Below are 20,219 nucleotides of genomic sequence, written 5' to 3'. Positions count from 1 at the left end.
TTTTTTAATTTTTTTTTTTTTTTTTTTTTGCTATTGGGTGATATGAGTTCCTTATATATTTTGTTTATTAACCTCTTATCAGATAAATGACTTGCAAATGTATTCTCCCATTTAGCAGATTGCCTTTTTATTTTGTTAATTGCTTCCTTTGCTGTGCAAAAGATTTTTAGTATAATGTAGTCCCACTTATTTATTTTTGCTTTTGGTGCTTTTGCTTTTGGTGTCAGATTAAAAAAAAAAATTATCATCAAGACCTAAGTCAAGGAGCTGCTTATTTTTTGTTTGTTTGTTTCTAGGAGTTTTATGTTTCAAGTTTTATCATAAGGTCATACATTTTTACTTAATTTTTGTGTACGATGTAAGATACTGGTACAGTTTCATTCTTTTACATGTGGCTGTTCAGTTAATATATTTTTCTTGAATGAATAAATGAATGAATAATCATTTATATAACATTTTTGTTTTTTAATAGACTTTAAATGGACAATTCTAATATATATTTTCCCCCAAGCTACTGTTCTTAAACAATTATTAAATTTATTTTAACATTATTAAATTCATTTTTACCTCTTTATATGTACATGTTCTGTGGATTTTACATGCACATTTTTCTAAGAAGTCTATCAATGAAGGGAAAATTAATAAGAATGATTCATTTTTACATCTTTTCAGTTTAGATAATGGAGATGCCCTGTTTGGACGAGGCTGGTTTAAGCAGCTCCCTTGACACATTCACATTCATACTTCAACTATTCCAGCATTGTGGAAAGCTATTTTCATCAGATCAAGTACTGAATTCATTAGCTATTTATCAGACGCATGGCATTAAGTGGTATTAGCTTCCTGGCAGATGGCTTGGGACTTGAAATTTTCCATAACTATATCTTGCATTTAGGTCAGTTTTACATTCTATAGAAATACATTTGCTGTTCAGCTTCTAAGTCTGCAGAATAATCCCACAATATTATCCATTCTGTTTTCTTCTCCTTTTGTCTTCATATTTATTACACTACAAATTGCCTGTTTTGGGACTTTTGAACAAGTTACATTTTACAGTTTTGCTTTTATCTATTTCTAATCTATTTCTTCCCAAAGAGAGAAGGAATTAAAAATAATATTACTATCTGTACTCTTTATACCAATTTCCACTTTCTAAATGAATTTAATTCTTATAAAATGTTTGTTATTTCTATTTTTTCTGAGTATTCAGATAGATAAATTAATTTTCTAGAAAATAAATTGCTAACAAATGGTGGCGATGAAATTTGTTTTTCAAACTTATTTGATTATAATAATTATTCTCCATTATTACGTTGTTTCCACTTTTTAAAAAGCATGAACTCCAGTATATTAAGTTTTAGTAAGAATTAGAAGATTAGTAATTACCTTATGTGTCACATTTCAATTTTTTTTTGGTGGGGGGGTTTATTCTTGGTTCATCAGTAAATACACATATGAAATCATAAGTATTAATATGGGCTTTATCTTTACTTTCTCTTTATAACTCCAAGTGATTCTTCTGTTACACATTCTTTTTTTAACATCTATTAGTTTTCAGTTTTCAATTTGGTTTGACTTTTTCAGTTTAAATAATGATAGCTCAATAATAACAAGAGCTAGTTATCATCGCATTATGCAAGGCCTGTGATAAGACACTATCTCAATTAACCATACAGCAAACTGGGGAGCAGGGATTGTTCACAAAGAGGAAGTGGGTGCTCAGATTCCAAAGATTTGTGTGAATCCAGGAGAAAGGGCACAACTACCTTTGGCTCAGGGGAATGAATTTCCTCCCAAACCACTAGATTTTAGCCCATTATATCCAAATTGAAAGCTATAATCCAGATTATTAGACCATTTTTTATAATCTAAATTATTAAAATCACTACTGTTTTGACATTATAGAAATACACCAGGTAGAGAAAGTCTTGGTAGATGACTTATTTTCCTATTATTACATACCATATGTATAAGTTAATTATTTAATAGGCCTTGTTCTGGGGGAAAAATTAAATTTCTATTGTATCCTTTGTTGAATATTTTCAAAGTATTTGAAACAGAACAAGGACCAGAAATAAATAAAACCAGAGCCCAGAAATAATTATTAATATTTGATACTTATCTTTATATACATGTATTTATCTACAAAAAAATAAAACATCTTGCCTGGTAAACTGATTTTTATCTTGACACATTACCAAATAATTTTTGAGTCATTAAATATTTTTTAACATCATCATTTGATGTATGGATAATATTCTATCTTTTGTCTTTGTCAGACTTTTTTTAACCAATATTACATTGCTCTTCATTTAGGCTAACATTACTATTAAGAGAAATTGTTATGAATATTGTTTTATTTATTCATTTAATATATAATGAGTGTTTACTATATGTCAGTCTTTGATCTTCATATATGGTATTAAAAATGTATATGAATAAAAGTATTTTCCCTTTTGTGAAAGAAAATGAGAGTGATAGACAATGAAATAGACTAGTGAAGTATTTTATCATGTTACTGTGATAGGGTTTTATAAGAAGGCATAGCATCAACTCACATTCCAATTTCAGATGTATTAGAAAAAACTTTTTGGAGAGAATTATTCTAAAAACTTGTAATAAAGACAGTTGTGCACTCTAATTGTTCTATATATTCACCACCCCTTCCTACTTCTAAGCACTTCAGTGGATACATCTGGCTAGTTTTAGCTTCTGATGTTGGTTCAGAGATACAGCTCTAGCACTGTAAATCCCTCTGAGATTCAATTTCTTTATATGACTTCTAAGGTCTACTACTATTCTGATAATCTAATTTTCTCTGAAAGTAACGTCAACTGAATTAAAATGATAAAGGAATTATTTGGGCTATTTAGTCAGAATTTCTTTCTGAGAGTAGCAATCATTTATCTAATAGACTCTTGGTAAAAGAGTTTCTTTATCTTTTTCTGTTTTTTTTTCCCATACTTTATTCTTGGTATTCTCACTGGTATGCAATATTTGTTTTCAATACACTGATCCCATAGATATCAGCTGCTAAGGTATTCAATGATAAGAAGATGCTCTTCTTTTTATAATTATTTAAATTAAAAAACTGAAAAAAAAATCCATAAGACCTAAATGAATGAAGCAGTATGGTTGGAAATTTAGACACCGAAGCTGGGTTCACAGTAAATGTTTTAGCTGAAAGGCCCTTTCAATTACCATCTAAATTAAAGACATAGACAGCTATACATAGCACTAGACTGGCAAGATAGAATTAGCTTTATAAAAAGGACATGTGTGCATTTTTCTGTGTATATTTCTACATGAAATTTGCTGTAATTTCCAGTTTATTTTAAGAAATTTTCTCCAATGAACCTTAGGGAATTGTAGTATTACTTTGACTAAAGATGTGGCATAAAATTTTATTAGTTTTTATTCTATTACAACTTAATATTCATGGCATCATTTTCAGCAATTAAACTCTTTATGATGGGTGAAATTCTGCCACATGCAGTGGGCTAGGCGTTGTGGGGTGGAGTTGTTTAATGTTTTGGGGCTCTCATTAAGCTGTTTCTACAAAGGGAGAAACTGTCTTGTTATTCCCACTTACTTAACATCTAATTAAAAATATAATGCCTTTTTATGAAAATTAAAATGTTTTAGTTTTATTGTAATAGTTCTATTTAGTGCTCCTAATATTTCTTTTATATAGGTATGCTTTAAAGTACTTGGATGACGAGTGGAAAATAATTAAAGTATAAAAAATAACTTTCCTCAGAGATTATATTATGTGAGTTCAGGTTTTGGGAAGTTGGGTATTAGTTAATTTCGCAGAGAGAGCACAAGATATAGATAATGACATGTTTATCTGTATTCTGACTATGACTGCTCTCCTTCGTTGCCATGTATCCCAGTCACCTCTACCAAACAGTTACACTGGAGAATAGTGTCTTGTATTTTGGTGAACTTCCAAAAATTTGTAGCTTTAAACTGAAATAAGTTTGGGATACTAATAAATCTCAAAAAAAAATGTACCAAACTTTGGAGTTGGGAGGGGAGTCTATAGTATTCATCAGCAGATAATTGGAGTTTTGAGGGCTTTCAAGATTTTTAAATTTATAAGAAAATCACTAAAGAATCTTGAGCTTTGAACTGAAGAACAGGTCAACATTATGGCCAGGCAAAAGATCAATAATGTTGTTTCTGTTGTCATGTGATAATACATTTAATATCTACTTGGTGTGATTATAATGTTAAATATAGTTAGGTGAATTGTTGTCCAACACCAGAGGAAAGTCTCTTTTACTCTTGGTTCTGAAGATTTTTTTCAAATTTTCTAATATCAATTTCCAAATAAATGACACTTGAGAGGTTGATTTATTCTGTGGCCTGGTCAGGATTTTTCAAACATTCAGCTAGACATCTAAAAATCTAGTAATAAATCAAATTATTTGATTGCATTTGAGGAATCTAACTTTCTATTTTGGTAATTTTTGTGTAAGGTAATTTTAGTGGTACTCTGTGGCATGGACAGTTTGATTCATTTTGATATCCTTCAGAGTGCCTTCTGTAGTGCATATATCGGATATCATATAAACATCCATTGAGCTGGATTGTTTTCATGACTCTGCTTACATGCTTGAAGTAGTTTTCTCTCTTCTATGTCAACCCAAGATTTGTACTGACATAGTATGAAAACCCTCATCTGAAATGCTACTGGTTCCAAATGAATTACTTATTTTTCTCATTCCATTCTCAGTTTTGAACCTGCATAAGGATTCTATGTTAGTCTAGATTTCCCCAAAATAAGACCCTAAGACAAACAATTGAGTACACATGTTTTGGGGGAGGTGGAGATAAGGGGTAAAATAATTTTAAGAAGCATGATGAAGTAAGGAAGCTAAGTAGGGAAGGTAGAAGAGGCCATGAATGGTATGTTTATGTGTAGGGTAACTGGAGTTCAATTTTGCTATGTAACTTCTAAGAGATAATATTCCATATTACCTTAAATTTAAACTTAAAACCTCACTACACACACACACACACACACACACACACACACACAATCTTTTTACTCAATTTGACTTCTACAGTTTATTTTACTGTTTCAAGTTTCTTGTAGATTTGACATGACCAGATAGTTATTGATTCCATTCAACCAGGGCTGCTCCCCAAGATCTCAGCCCAAAAGAGCCTGTTCTCAGTGTAGAAGGCATTTCTGTTGAAATCTTAGTAGCAGCTCTGGGGTTGTGAGTAGCTGCAAACTAGCTATTTACTTTGCAATAGTAGTAGTAGTGTTCATTGGTGCTGCCAGAAAGTACAGTTAAGTTTTTCTTTCTGTTATTCTACTGTTGCTACAAAAGTCCAGTTAAGTTCCTTTTATTCCATGAAACCATCTCACAGTGGATTCTAGTAGAGTTTTTCTCTATATCAACTATTTCTGACTTTTTATTCAGTTTTGTAACCTATTTTCAAGTTACATCGTACCTTGATATCTGTGTACAAAATATGAATCACTTAGGATCTGATTTCTGTACAATAAAGTTTCATATTCAACCTCTTTTTCTTTTTACTAGTGGAAAAATGGGCAAGTAGCACCTGCCATTTTACAGATAGGTAGATTCTTTATTGAGGGTCACCAAAATAACCATTTATTTTTGTGATGATATTATTTTTCATCTGCCTTTGAGCAATCTTCAATTTAAATATTAGACATAAACAGGAGTTTGTTGATGTAAACATACCTAGAAATAGTTTAATATGTGAAATTATGCAAGTGTTTTTATAAACAATTAAAATATATAGCAGATTCTTTTCTGACCATAATAAATAAATTAGAGGAAAAAAAACTAGATTACTATATACATATAAGAGTAAATAATTCCTCCTTAAATTGAGGTGTCAAACAAATTAAAATTTGTAATAGTAATGTAATAGAGCATAGATATTTTTCCACCTTTTACTTATAAAAATCTCTATGTGTGTACTAATATTTATCTTATTCTCATAAATTCAAAGTGTAATGATATGCTGATAAATGTTAATAATCAGCTCTTTAAGAAAAACAGCACTGATTTGTAGTATTTGTTGATTATCATGGTTCAAATAATCTCGTCACATTCTATTTTAACCAACCAACATGATGTCTTGTTGATATGGACATGGAATCAGGAAGAGATGTACAGTGGCACACAATTATAATATTCTCACATAAAGAACAATAGACATAAAGAATCCCAAGAGTATAGGTAATAGTAAAATAAAGTAAAATACTTTAAAAATGATTACTTTTGAGTATTTATTATATTTCTGACTAACAGGATTCATTTAATTTTGTTTATATAATTTATTTTTTGATAATGATTTGTTTAACAATTGGCTTACAAAATTCTTGATAATTTAACAATTGCCCTTGGTGAGCCAGTTGATTCAAGCGCACCATTCATTTTAAATTGGCCCTTTTAAACACCATATTTTCCTTTTTCTTGTCAACGATGCATATCACACAGAGCAATGTTATGTTCAACACATTTCTCATGTATCTAATCTGCCTAAGATTTGGTTTATTGAATTAATATCCCAATATGTTGTGTTATCATGTTATTTCTGGTTTATCTCTCTATATAACTTTTCTCCTCTAAAATCCTAAAATAGAAAAGAAACTGGCATCTTAGTTTAATACTTTGACTTGCTTTTGTAGTTTGATAAGACTGCTTTATGAGTGTAAGTGTTAAATATTTAAGTAAATCATGCAATTTCTCAGAGGTGAACTAAAGACAAAATTTTAGACTTGAAATTAAAAGAATGAAAGTATAAAAATGTCTTGAAATTCTCATTCAGTGAATGACAAAAGCCCTCTCCTTCCCTTCTGACCAGCTCTGTTGTGCCAGGGGCATTATCTTTTCCTAAAAGAGAATTGTAAACCTTCTTGACATTTATGAGGAGGATGTGCATACAACCATCCATCAGCCCAAGGAACATTTGGAAGACATTTTGATGATTACTTAATTTTGTCCTCTAATTCAGGTTATTACTTTTCAGGATTTTAACACATGTGATTGACACATCAGGCTTTTTATTATTATTTCAGATTGACCACAGTAAATTTAGATAAAGCTTTCCATTTGGGTTATTTCACATTCCATTTACATGCACAGTAAGAAGAAAGTATGATGATGGAGAGCCTTGAATAAGCTGGTTACCTTCAATTTCTTTGGCCAGTTTTGAACAGTTTATATTTTTTTATTGTGTCAGCACAAGTTATTATTATACCCATACATCACTGCACTTGAAACATCATGATTTTCTATAAAAACTAAGGGAAAATGATTGTAAGAGAGTAATTTTAGCATCTTTAGAGGACATTTTCAGTGGAATATTGAGTATGGATAATGTTCTCTAATATAATCAATAATATTTATTTTAGTTCTCCTCTGATTTTATTTTTTACTTCTTTTAAATTCAAAAAACACTGGAAGTTGACAAATCTATTTTTTAAAAAACTTAGAGTGAAAACATTGGATTTAAAATGCATTGATATGCTGGATAGTCTGTGGCATTAAGTTTGGAAAATTGAGAAAAAGCCTAAGCACTAAAGGCTATTTTACTTTAATACAATAGTGACAGTTCTCCTAGTATCTGGCCTTCCAATGTCATTTCTCTTCTGATCTTGCTCAGCAGCATGAAAATTAAGTGACATTCAGGAGCAAATCCTCTGACGGATAGGTGGATGAGAGATGGTTTGTTGGTGATCTTAGATTTCACTTTATTTTCTTTCCTCTTCATTTCTCTCAGTTGCTATATTTCATTTTAATGTGAAAATTTATTGGTTTTGAAAGTAAGGTCATTCCAAACAGTGAATAAGATAAGAATTCCCGATGGAAATGATTGTACATCGTAAGTACAAAAGCTTAGCTTTATTTTTATACTCAAATATTTAAGAAGCAGCAACAAATACTTCCTCTGATTTTAGTGAAGAAAACTTTATTCATAGTAGCATTTCAAAATAACTTTTATATTATGAAAAATTTCAAATATACACAAAAGTAGAGAAAGTAACATGAATAACAATGTCCACATTATCCAGCTTCAACAGTTATAGTTACCACATTTCTCTGATTTTATTCCATCTACCTTCTTCACATCCTTTGTCTTTACTTATTTTAAAACAAATATTACTCATTATATTATTTAACTTATAAATATTAATTCAGGATGATGGCATTTTTATTAAATGATTTATTTTGTTTATGTCATTTACAGATATTAACTAAAAATTTTTCTTACAGAAGATACTAGCGCTGCATTTTATCATGTCGCCTCTTTCTTTGAGACTCATTTTTTTCCCCTCTCATTTGTCAAATTCAACTCAGGCAAAACACAAAAACAAACATACAAAAGAAAACCCATAACAATAAATGAACAACAAAGACAGGTATCTGTAAATCAAGAGCAAATAGCTATTTAATAGAAAAAAATTGGAGAGAATTATATTCCATAAGGGGAATACTCAGAAAAAGAGGTACTGTGGTGTGCTGTAAATACATATTCCAGAGTTACAATTCCATTAATAATTACTGGGTGAATTGAAAAGAACCAACAAGAATCTCAGTTTTTAATTTACTGACACTGACAAAAACATACTGTTAACCTTTGTACAATTGTTATATGAGTTAAATGAAATAATGTAAGCAAAAGTGTTTAGAACTTGATAGATTTTTACACAAAGAGTAGCAGTGTCTTACATATAAGAGAAATTCAGTGATATGTGCCCTTATTTGAGACATTGTCTCTTTCTTTTGTATATTTGATATCTTTAAAACAACTTACTTTAGCATGTTAAAAAAAAACTTTTATATTCTGGCTTTTGTAAAATTATTGTTTTTTTATACATCTGCTTTTTACTAAAATTATTTCCTTGAGCTGTAATAAAATTTTCTACTCTAAAGCTTGCAAAAGTTATCAAGACCTCTCATTTTCATTTTTATTAAAATTTCTCCTCACATGAAAGACCAATGGGTTGAATTTCTTTAGCTATAATTAAAAACAAATTAGTCTCAATGTAATAAACTTCTTCATTATCTCTTCCAAATGTATTCTCTCTATAGTTCCTTTGAAGTTAGTTTAAAATTTTAATTCGATTTCTTAAAAAGTGATTAAAACTTTAAAAATGCATCAATAACTTAGTGGCCAATAGAAACATTAGAATTGTCACCATTTCAATTCACTTTTTAAATTTACTATTAATCAGAAATCCAGTATTTAACTGACATTTATAACTATAGAAAACTATATAAAATTATCCATAAAGGAGGTATATATTTATTATGTTATATAGGTTGAACATATTCATCTTATACTATAAAATACAGTGTTAACTATAGTTATTACCAATATGAAAAAAATTAATCGTGTAAAGATGCAACGGTACTTTGAGAAAAAGAAGAAAGATACGCATTAATAGAGAGCAAGAGAAGATGGGGCAGAGTGATAGAAAGTAAAATACATGGACAACTGCATAGGAACTTATTTTGCTTCTTGTATTTAATTAGAAATAATCAATGAAAAAAATATATAGCTATTTTAGATAATATCCATTCTTATTCACTGGGTATGTTTAAAATTTCAGAACTCAAAATATTTAATTCAGTCCTAGCACAAAGATCCAATTCGAACTTTATTGACCAAATAGTAATGATAATAATAACTATAATCAATAGTAATACAAACAGTAATATAATATTTTTGAATGGTAACTATCTCCCAAACACTTTGGTAAACCTTTAAATCAGTGCTGAAAGGAGAATATCATTATTATTTCCACTTTACAAACAAACAATAGAAGAAAACAAAATCGTTGGCTTAGAGATAGTATCGAAGTGGCCACCAAAACATTATATTTCAGGTCTGTTTCCAGGGAATAAACTCTTAAACCCTCTGTGATGCATTTTTCCATTGACCGAAAGTTATCCTGAAGTGTTAGTGCTCTTAACCCTGTGAAAGAAACAAATGTGAATCATCTGTTAAGAAATATAACATTAAATTATTTCACAGTTTTTATATAGAATACCTGGCCCCAATCAAAAATAGTCTGTCACATGAGGAGATGAGATGTGATGAACAAAACCCAGGAGAAATGATAGAAACTAAGGCAGAGTCACAGGTTACCAGTGTAGGTAGTGAAATTATTATAATCATTCCAGTAAAAGCATTATATACAAGTAGACTTTAAAAAACCCATGCTTAATATGTTCACTAACATTTTGTAAAGAAAGAATTTCTATAGAAAATGGAAACTCTAAAAAGATCCAAAAGATACAAATGGGAATACTTACACAAAACTTAAGAAACAGATGAGACATAGTTGAAAAGGAAAATAATAAGCTTGAAGATGTCAAAAGAAAATATTGGGATTGAAAGATAGAGAGAAAATTGATGTAAAATAGAGAGGAGAGAGTGAAAGTCATAGCAATACAGTAAGAAGCTATATAAGCATATTACTGAATCTTAATGAAGCGAAGAGAAAATAAGATAGAAGAAATATTTGACCAAATATTTTTCTGCCAAAGATCATTGTCACAAATTTAAGGAGACTGCTGAACACAAAACTGTTAAAAAAAATCACCTTCAGCCATCTTACAATGATTTATAAAATTTAAACACAAAAAGAAAAATATAGAAAGTGCCCAGATAAAAAAGATACATGAACATCAAAAGAATAATTAATTGCCAGTGCCTTTTCAACAGAAGACATGATACAAGAGAATTATTAATATAAATTGATTTTAAAAAGCATCTGTCAATCTAGTATTCAACAAAGAAAACATTTTTTTTCAAGAAATAAATGTGAAATAAAAGGAAAGTTTAAAGAATTTCTCATATGTATGCATGCTGTAAAAAATAATAAAAGGTGATTTTCAAGCATCAGGAAAATATTCTAGATGGAAATTCAGAAAAGGTTGAAAGATTATTTTGCTGAATAGTAAAAGCAGAGTAATAGTGAGACTAAATCTAAGTGAACATAGCCTTTAAAACAACTACAACAATAACAGTAACAATGTCTTCTGGAGTTTAAAATATCTAGAATTAAAACATACACAACAATAGTATATAAGCGATGCAAGAGGTTACTGGAACATATTGGGAACAAGGAAATTATAGAGAGTAAATTTAACTTGATATATGAAAAGATGGATGTTTTATCTTTTAGGGTAATGGTTATAATATTTAGTGAAATAATTTATGTAATGAGCAAATATGGGAGAAAATGGAATAATTAAAAAGTTATAACTCATCCAAAAAAGACAAGAAAGTAGTAAAAAAGATGGTTCAAAAAAGAAGAAATATGAAGAAATTTTTTATTAAGGTAGTGGACATAGACCCAAATATATAAATAATTACATTACATAGTTCTGCTACAATTAAATTACAATTTATAGACTAGATAACAAATAAAAACACCACTGTATGTTAGTTAAAAAAAAACACATCTTCAAACTTAAAGATGTAGAATGATAGAAAGTAGAAGACTAAAATAAATATGTATGATGCAAACACTAACCCAAAGTAAGCTGAAGTAGCTATATAAATAACAAAACAGTAGACCTTAAGAAAAATGTTATTAGATGTATAGAAGTAGAGGTACAATTTATGACATTAGAGCATTAAATTCATCAAGAAGATGTAACAATTCTAAATGTGAATGAACCTAATATAAGCTTAAAATATTTTTGAAAATCAGAAAAGAAGTAAGAAAAAGACAAATTCACAATCACATGAGTAGACTACAGCATCTTTTTCTCAGTAAGTGATGGAACAAGTAAACAATTATTATGGATTTGAGAAATACAATTTATATTCCGCTTATTCTTATTATCCATGCCTCTATTCAGGTTTCAATTTTGAATATTTATTACACTGATTTAAATAATTTTTATAAGTTTATTTTCAACCAGATGATCAAGGTCAATATCAAAAGTGGTAGGTCATTTTGATATGATGTGATGAAAATGACACTTTTCCTCTGAGATCTTTCTCTACAAAAACCCATGGTGCAGTCTGAATTTTTATGTTCCCCCAAATTCACTTTTTAAAATCGTAACACCCAAAGGTAATGGTATTGTAGGTGGAGCTTTTGGGAGATGCTTAAATCATGAAGTTTCCATGGGATTAATGCCTTATAAAAGAGGCTTCAGTAGTCCCTTTCACCAAATGAGGATACAACACGAAGTCTACAATCATACTAGCACCCTGATCTTGGACTTTCAAGCTCTAGCACCATGATAAATAAATTTCTGTTTTTTATAAGCTAGCCAGTCTGTGATATTTTATTATAGCAGCCTGAATGGGCTATGGCAACTCATAGCTCCAGTCTAATAATGAGAAAAATATCAGACAAATCCCTGAGGGACAGTCTACGAAATACTTGATCTGTACTTCTTAATATTGTCAAGGCCATTAAAAACAAGAGATGTCTGAGGAACACACTAAGAGGAACTTAAGAAGACATGATGAATAAATGTAATATGGTATCCTGGATAGAATCCTGTAAGAGAAAAGGGACATAGGGTAAAAACTAAGAAAGTGACTAAAGTATGAAATTTCATTATAATAATGTATCAGTATTCATTCACTAATTGTAACAAATATACCTTACTATTATAAGATGTTAATAATAGAAGAAAGTGAGTGTGAGGTATAGTAATACTTCTTGCTATCTTTGCAAGTGTTCTGTAAATCTAAAACTATTCTAAACAATGGTTTCTTAATAAATGTTTATCATTACATTGTACACTTGAATGTTACATCACATATTTAGAAACCTTAATGTTTAACATGTTTGAAATTCAATAAATATTTTTAATAAATAAACATAAGTTACTTTAATAAACAAAGTATCATAACTGTAATTAAAAGAGTCCCAGTTTATATCCTACCCACAACACTTGGTCATAGTTTAACCTTGACTATATTAACTAGCTTTACCAGCCTGGTTTTCTCATTTATAAAATTGTCATGATATTGGCAATTCTTAAGTATTGTTTTGAGAATTAAATGAAATAACATATAATTTTTTAGGTCCAGACAGCTAGCAGATATCATCAAGATGTAACAATAACAGTAAACATTAATGAATAATTTAAGTGAATTACAGTTGATGCATGAGACCGATTAAGCCTATTACACTAAAAGAATAAAATATTCTGAAAATACACGCTATAACTCAATATCTGCTTTTACTCCAATATTTACAGTCTTTTTTTGATGTTTACATAAATTCATTCATCATATATAGCACAGATTAAACAAAAAAAAAAAACTTCAATTGTAGTAAAAGCCAAGAAGTTGTCTTCCACTGACATGTACGTCCTTTCTAGAATTTCTTAGAGGTTGCATAAAATGGATGTTCTCTATGTCAATTTCCTAGTCATGATGAATGAAGCTTGTAACTAATGATACTACGGAACAGAAAATTGTCTAGCCTCTTGTAATCATCTGTCAATGGTTTAGAAAGACAAGTTAGATGGCTGCTGTGAGCTTCTAGAGTTAAATAACACTATCAGGATCCATGTTTCTTCACCTCTTTTGATGCAAATAATGACTATAATTGCCTGCCTTCTCTAATCAATCACTGGAGAAAGTGTCAAGAAATATAAATAGCATTGAAACCCTTATAACTAGACGTTTTAGATAATTATTGATGACATTGCTTAATCCCTAAAATATTAGATTCTTTCTCTGAGGTCCTTTTGAGTACAAAAATATTTTTCACTAACAGAATTTTACAAAACTGTTTTCTTGTGGCATTTGTAAATATTTAAAATGGACAAAAAGATGTAATTATTGAATAAAATAAACCTAACCCAAACTAAGATGTCTTTTTATAATTGTCTTTATTCAGGTTACAAAAAATATTAAAATACTTGGAAAATATGGTACTCAATTTCAAGTTTACATTTAACTAATTGTTCATTGCACATATGTAGCATGTGTTCTCTTAAATACCTTTACACATATCATTTAATTCCTGTAAAAACAATTAGAAATTATTCCCTTTCCACCAGTTATCCAAGGAGCCTCAGTTAATAACTGGAATTGCTGGGGTTCTAAACCACGTGCTTCTTTTCCAAAGCCATAGCCATCTTAAAGAATAAGCATTAAGTCTATAAGCTTACCCTGTAAAGGTATGCTTTAGTTTAGAAATGTAGGACATACGGAAGTACCTACATCAAAGTGGACAATGACACATAGTGATTTTCATCAATCTTATAATGCTCAACTGCATCCAGAAACCAAACCAATATATTAGAGTAGGCAGTTGAAAAGAAAGGGTCAGTTTTATCATCTTCCTGTTGATTGTCTTCACAGTTGAGTTTACATAAGATTTTATGTCACTAGTCAGCAATCTTTTTTACTGATTGGTTTCTCTTGCTTGACTCCTAAAAACTCCATACCATTATTGCTATATTTGTTATTTGTTACTTATTACTCCTTATGTGATTTTTTGAAATACTGATATTTTAAGCTGTTATTATGCTCTTTTTTACAGTTTTTATTTGCAGTTACTCATTTTTAAAAAATTATGTTGGTTTTTATTCTATCTATTATGTTTATTATTTGGGAGGTCAATATAAAATTTTGGGAGATAATTTTCTAAGCATAACTGCTGAAAAATATGTCTGATTTTTTCTTTTTTGAATTTATGTTCTAATACATAAAGTTTAATTTTATAATTTACTACATATTATGCATTCAATATTTCAGTAAATTATGTCCAAAAATAATTATTTTTAACTATAAACATCATTATATGTGTTATAACTAGTATAACTATTTCATTAAGTACATCAACATAGTTCCTTAGCAAACAAAAGTGAAAAAATCTTTATTGGGAAAAGTAATGAAAAGGACACACGGTCTTCATTTCGACTCTATTGCTATCTTAAATAGTGTCATTGATATGAATGTATTCCTATGCCATTACCTAAAAAATTGGAAAGTAATTTTTCATTCTGTCACCCACCTTATTCTTAACACTTCGAAAAAATCCCAATATCTGTGATTAGCATTATTACAATATGTAAGTATCTAATAGTAACTTGCCTAATGATTTTCAATAGTTTTCAGCCTTAATTTATGAGTTAAAATTTACTCAAAGAACTAAAATTAATTCAACATGTATTGCTATTTTGGAGGGAGGAGACAAAAAAAGCACTGTACTGTAGCCTTCAAGGAATTCACAAAAATATACACCAAATATAGACAGCTAATTTGGATACAGGGAAAAATAGGCTGGAGTCTAAAAAGGAGAGAACTGAGATCAAAGCCCAAGGAGACCATTTGAGAAAGCTTTGTGCAGAATCATAAACTTATAGGCTATCAGGAGCTCAGATGATTTAGGCCAACATTCTCATTTGAAAGTTAGTGAAATAAACAGAATGCTAAATAACTTGCTCATTATGCAGAGCCAGTTTATTGATAAAGCTGGATAAAATTCCCAAGTGTAGTGTCTTGACCGCCATATCATTTAAGCAGGATTTTTAAAGACAGAAAGGTTTTTCTCAGGTAAAGTTAGAGAATGATTTTAGGTCTTAGAAACGTCAGGATAAAGCTGTGGATGTGGAAAAAGTAGAGGAAAATGAGGTGGAAAAAGTTTGAGCTTTATACAACATATAGGATGCTGTGGTTAAAAGCCTAGAATGCATTGCCAGGTGCTATGGACTGAACTGTGTCCTCCTCAGATTCATATTGTCCCTATATGACTGTATTTGAAGATATAAACTAAAAGAAATAATTAAAGTTAAATGAGGTCAAAAGGATGGGGCCCTATAGACTTAATCTCCTTAGAAGGAAGAGACACCAGAGAGGTAAACTCATACTCCCCTCTCTTCCTGTTCCCTCTTTCTCCCTCTTTTCCTTCCCCTCCTCCAGAAACCAAATTAACTGGCATTTTGATCTTGGACTTTCCAGCTTCCAGAAATGTCAGAAATAAATTTCTGTAATTTAAATACCCAGTCCTTGGCACTTTATTGTAGCTACTGGAGCAGACTAAGACAACAGGTAGTTATGGGAAAAGGAGAATACAGTTTAAGATAGCATGAGATGGATGGGTGAGGACTTTGTATAACATGCAAAGCAGTTGGGATTTGATCTTTCTTTTTAAAAAATCACTGCTATAATAACTTTAATTTATCTTGCTTTGAATATGAATAATTTTAAAAAACCATTGCCTTACTCCACCATGTTTCTCTGACAATTGTTAAATTGAGCAGAGAGTACATTGACGGCTTGAGTATTCGCACCTTGCAAGGATTTTAGACCAACCAGCCACACACTAGTGAGCTTGGCAGCTTTTCTATCTTGTTTTTAAAGCAATGGCATACCCACTCTGATGGTGAACCTATACAGCCAAATCTCCACAACACACTGAAGAATCAATGATGATTAGCAAATTAGCTAGCTTTGGTACAGAGCTGTCTTCACCTGTCCATGACAACCTGAAAGGCTGTGTTGATGCCAGCAACTGAGCATTGAGAATGACGTTTCACTGGGTAAGAAATAGTCTGGTATCCTTTCCCAGGATTGTGTAGAATGATTGACATGTGTGACCAGTGATGTATTTCTTGATTTATTTTCTCAAAACATTTCCTTTTTCTGTTTAAATCTTCCTTTGATTACAAGTTGGTTATTAATAACTATAGAACCACTTGTACCCAACTCAGCCAATAAAAATGAAAAATATTTTGACTGATGATGTAACAGTTTATAGATATCTATAAAATTGACAAAAATGAGTTTTTGTTGTTGTTCCTACTTGGGAGAACTGTGGCGGTTTCATGACAAATATCCTTTTCTCTCCAGCAACCATATCCGGATTATTTTTCCTCATGATGTTGAACTCTGGATTCAGCAACTCCTCATAGATGTAGTCTCTTTCTGAGTCTGCCCAGCAGGGCCTGTCTAGTTGCTGAGTTCGAGATGTTCGAGATACCATCATATTTTTTGCTGTCATCATTTCCAAAGATTCATCTTTCTCTAGAATTTCATCTTCTTCTGGGAACCTGTCATTCTTCTTTTTCTTCTTTTTATTGCCAAGCATAATGTCAAGGTCATCCTCTGGTTCAGCTGGTTCTGAAACATCATTTTCAATGTTAGAATCCTTTACATCTTCAGCTTCATCAATATCAAATATCTTTTTGTTTATTTGTTTGTTTTTCTTCTTTTGTTTTGATTTAAAAAGTTTAAGTTATCTAGATCGTCAGAAGCATCTTTTTTCCTATTGTCCTCTCCATTGCTTTTACATTTTTGTCCTCAGTTGCTTCTGGCTTCACTTCTTTTGTTTCTGAGGTTGGGTAACTTTTGTCTGGGGATCCCCTTTCTCATCTAACATAAAACACTTCTTCTTTTTCTTCTTGCTTATAGTAGAATCAAAAATCATTTCGTTTCGGGACGTGGCTGTGGCTCCAGTGGGCTCGGCAAGGACCAGAAGTCAGTCCAGTCAACTCTGGGCCCCAGTGGCAACTCTGCTCTGGCCAAGACCTCTCCCAAACAGCGCGCTAGGTTCTTGCCTGGATTTTGTTTTTTTAAGCATTAAAAACCATAAGTGATTTTAAAGTAGATTAGTAAAAAAAAGTAGATTTGAAAGATGGAAGATGCTCAGTAACAGTGCGAATCTTCAAAGAGAACAAGCAGAACATTATTTTGTTCCCCAATTACGAGTTAGTTAATAAGGGCTTGAACTAGGACTGAAGCAGTGAGGGTGAAGGAAATGTTTATATGGAGTGTTGGTTGGGAGAAATTCTCAGATTTCAGTTACCCTTAGACATAGACCCCAAAGAACAACATTAAACATGATTAGAATTATGGTTGTGATATAAACTAGATAGAGAAAACAAAGGTTGGAACTGGTTTTTCTTATTTTGAATTTTATTAAACTAAAATAATTGAAATAAATTAAAACTGAAATGACAAAATATATTTTATAATTTGTTTTAGAAGTTTTATATGTTAAAAATAATTTAAAAGAATAATGTTATAGAAAAAAGGTAGCATAACTATTTGGGGAAACTTTAAAGATTATAGAACAAAGCCTAAGTTTATACAATATTGTGATTAAAGTTAAAAAATAAAGCAAAGTAAACATTTTCATTACTAAAAGCAGGGAAAATAAGTTGGAGGATGGTTTATTGGTACATGGTAGATGAAAAAAAAAACACACTGTATGTATCTTGATTTGCATTAGAATGTGTAATAAATCCAAAATTGGCATATTTTCTTTGAAGGACCCTGGAAAATGCAGAAATAAAGGTGGAAGAAAAAGGTCAATACTTAAAGAATGTACATGAATATCTAAACATAGTGTGGAACCAGATGATATCTGAGATCCATTTCAGCTCTAAAATTAACATTAAAATTTCATTACAGGTTTTTAGAACAATTGCAATTTGGACTAATATTTGATCATAAATGAAATGCATATATAGGGAACTCAAAGTACAGTTTTATTAGATGTAATTGTGCAGTTATTTTTATCCTTTGCTGAAATCCAAACATAGCAATATACTGGGAGAGAGTTTTCATGCATAAAATATTGGAATTGTTAATTACTGCAGGCAATAAATTTATTTAGGGCTATCTTAGAAAGAAAGATCTGAATGAATGAGATAAAGAATTAATTATATCAATTGCACTTCTCAGAATACTGAGCACGGAACAGAAATTTATTTAAAATTTTATTTTTTTACATAAGAAACCTAAACATATAAAAACAAAAACAACAACACAAAATTTCAACCATGTGTTTAACATTTACTTGTACACCGTAAATAAAATCAAAGTTCTCTATTCAAGGTAGATTTCCTGGCACATTATTTTTTCTATTGCGTTTCTAATGATTTGAATAAATAGTTAAAAATTGAATATACCTCCTTTGTAGTTGTACTCTGATATCAATTTTTATCTACATTAAATAAAAAGTCCATATATTGTATTTTATCTCTTTTGTTCTCTCTATATAAGTGCTTTTAAATTTATTTTTTGAACACCAGCTCTTTGAAATTAACATTTGCAAGTTGTAATGTTATTTGACCTTAAAACTTTTCTTTGTATTAAATCATCATAGGCATCAAATATGAATATAAGGTAGAGTAGCAAGCTCCCAAATACGATCCAATTGATTTTAAGTTTTATAAACAGTTGAATTTTAATGCTGTAAATATTTCATTTCCAGGAAGAACTCACTGTTTATCCTTATTAAGAGAACACAACATTTTCAATTCCTCCTAATTTCAATTTTAGCCTTTACTAAAACAAGGAGACATATCGCAGGAAAATTTTGGTGAATGAGATCTTTTTTCATATTTCATTTTATTTTAAAGTCAACTTTATTAAAGTTTATTTTCAAAGATAAGGTTTATATCTTTTAATTGTGTAGCTTGATGAGTTTTGACAAATGTAAATAGAGGTATAGTGAACAGCGCCTTCAAAGTTAGAATAGTTTCATGACACCAAAATCCCCTCCCTGACCTCATTTCTGTATCAATGACTTTTCCCTTTCCAGAATGTCATGTATTTGGAATTATTTAATATGTAGACTTTTGTGTCTTTTTTATTTCATTCAGTATAATGCTTTTGAAATTGATCCAATTTTTTGCATTTATCAATAATTCATTGCTTTTTATTGCTGAATAGTGTTTTCCTGTGTAGATATACCATCATTTTTATTCACTTACCATTTGAAGAATATTCGGCATGTTTCCAGCTTTGGGTGATTATAAATAAGAATGCTAAAACATTCATTTATAGGCCATTGTGTAGATAAATGTTTCAATTTGTTTGGTAAGAGTGGGATTGCTGGGCATATAGTAGGTATACATTCGCTATTATAATGAAGTGGTCGTGCAATTTACATTCCCAAAAGCAATTTATAAGAGCTCCAGCTGCTCCAAATCTTTTCAGCACTTGGTATTGTCAGTTTTTAATTTTAGCCATTTGGATAGGTACAGAAAAATACATAATTATAATTTTAATTTGTATTTATTTAATGATTAATTATGTTGAGTACTTTTTCATGTGATTAATTTGAAAACTATATTGACCATCAATATATATTCTTTAGTGAAATATCTATTCAAATATTTTACCCATTGGATTATTTGTCTTCATACCCTTGAATTTTAAAAATTCTTTATGTATATTCAACACAGTTATTTTGCTAGATATGTGTTTGTAAAAGTTTT

The 20,219-nt window shown here is 30.1% G+C and overlaps 1 pseudogene; it reads right to left on the bottom strand.

Annotated features, from left to right (window-relative positions):
* Positions 1–16,460: 16,460 nt before the first annotated feature.
* On the bottom strand, positions 16,461–19,733 carry LOC107521466 (annotated as a pseudogene).
* Between the last annotated feature and the right edge of the window lie 486 nt (positions 19,734–20,219).

This window comes from Rousettus aegyptiacus, unplaced genomic scaffold (genome assembly GCF_014176215.1).
Source record: "Rousettus aegyptiacus isolate mRouAeg1 unplaced genomic scaffold, mRouAeg1.p scaffold_m13_p_4, whole genome shotgun sequence".
NCBI classification, from domain to species: Eukaryota; Metazoa; Chordata; class Mammalia; order Chiroptera; family Pteropodidae; genus Rousettus; species Rousettus aegyptiacus.
Note: the sequence above shows the minus strand (reverse complement) of the source record. Positions and strands in the feature narration are given on the sequence as shown.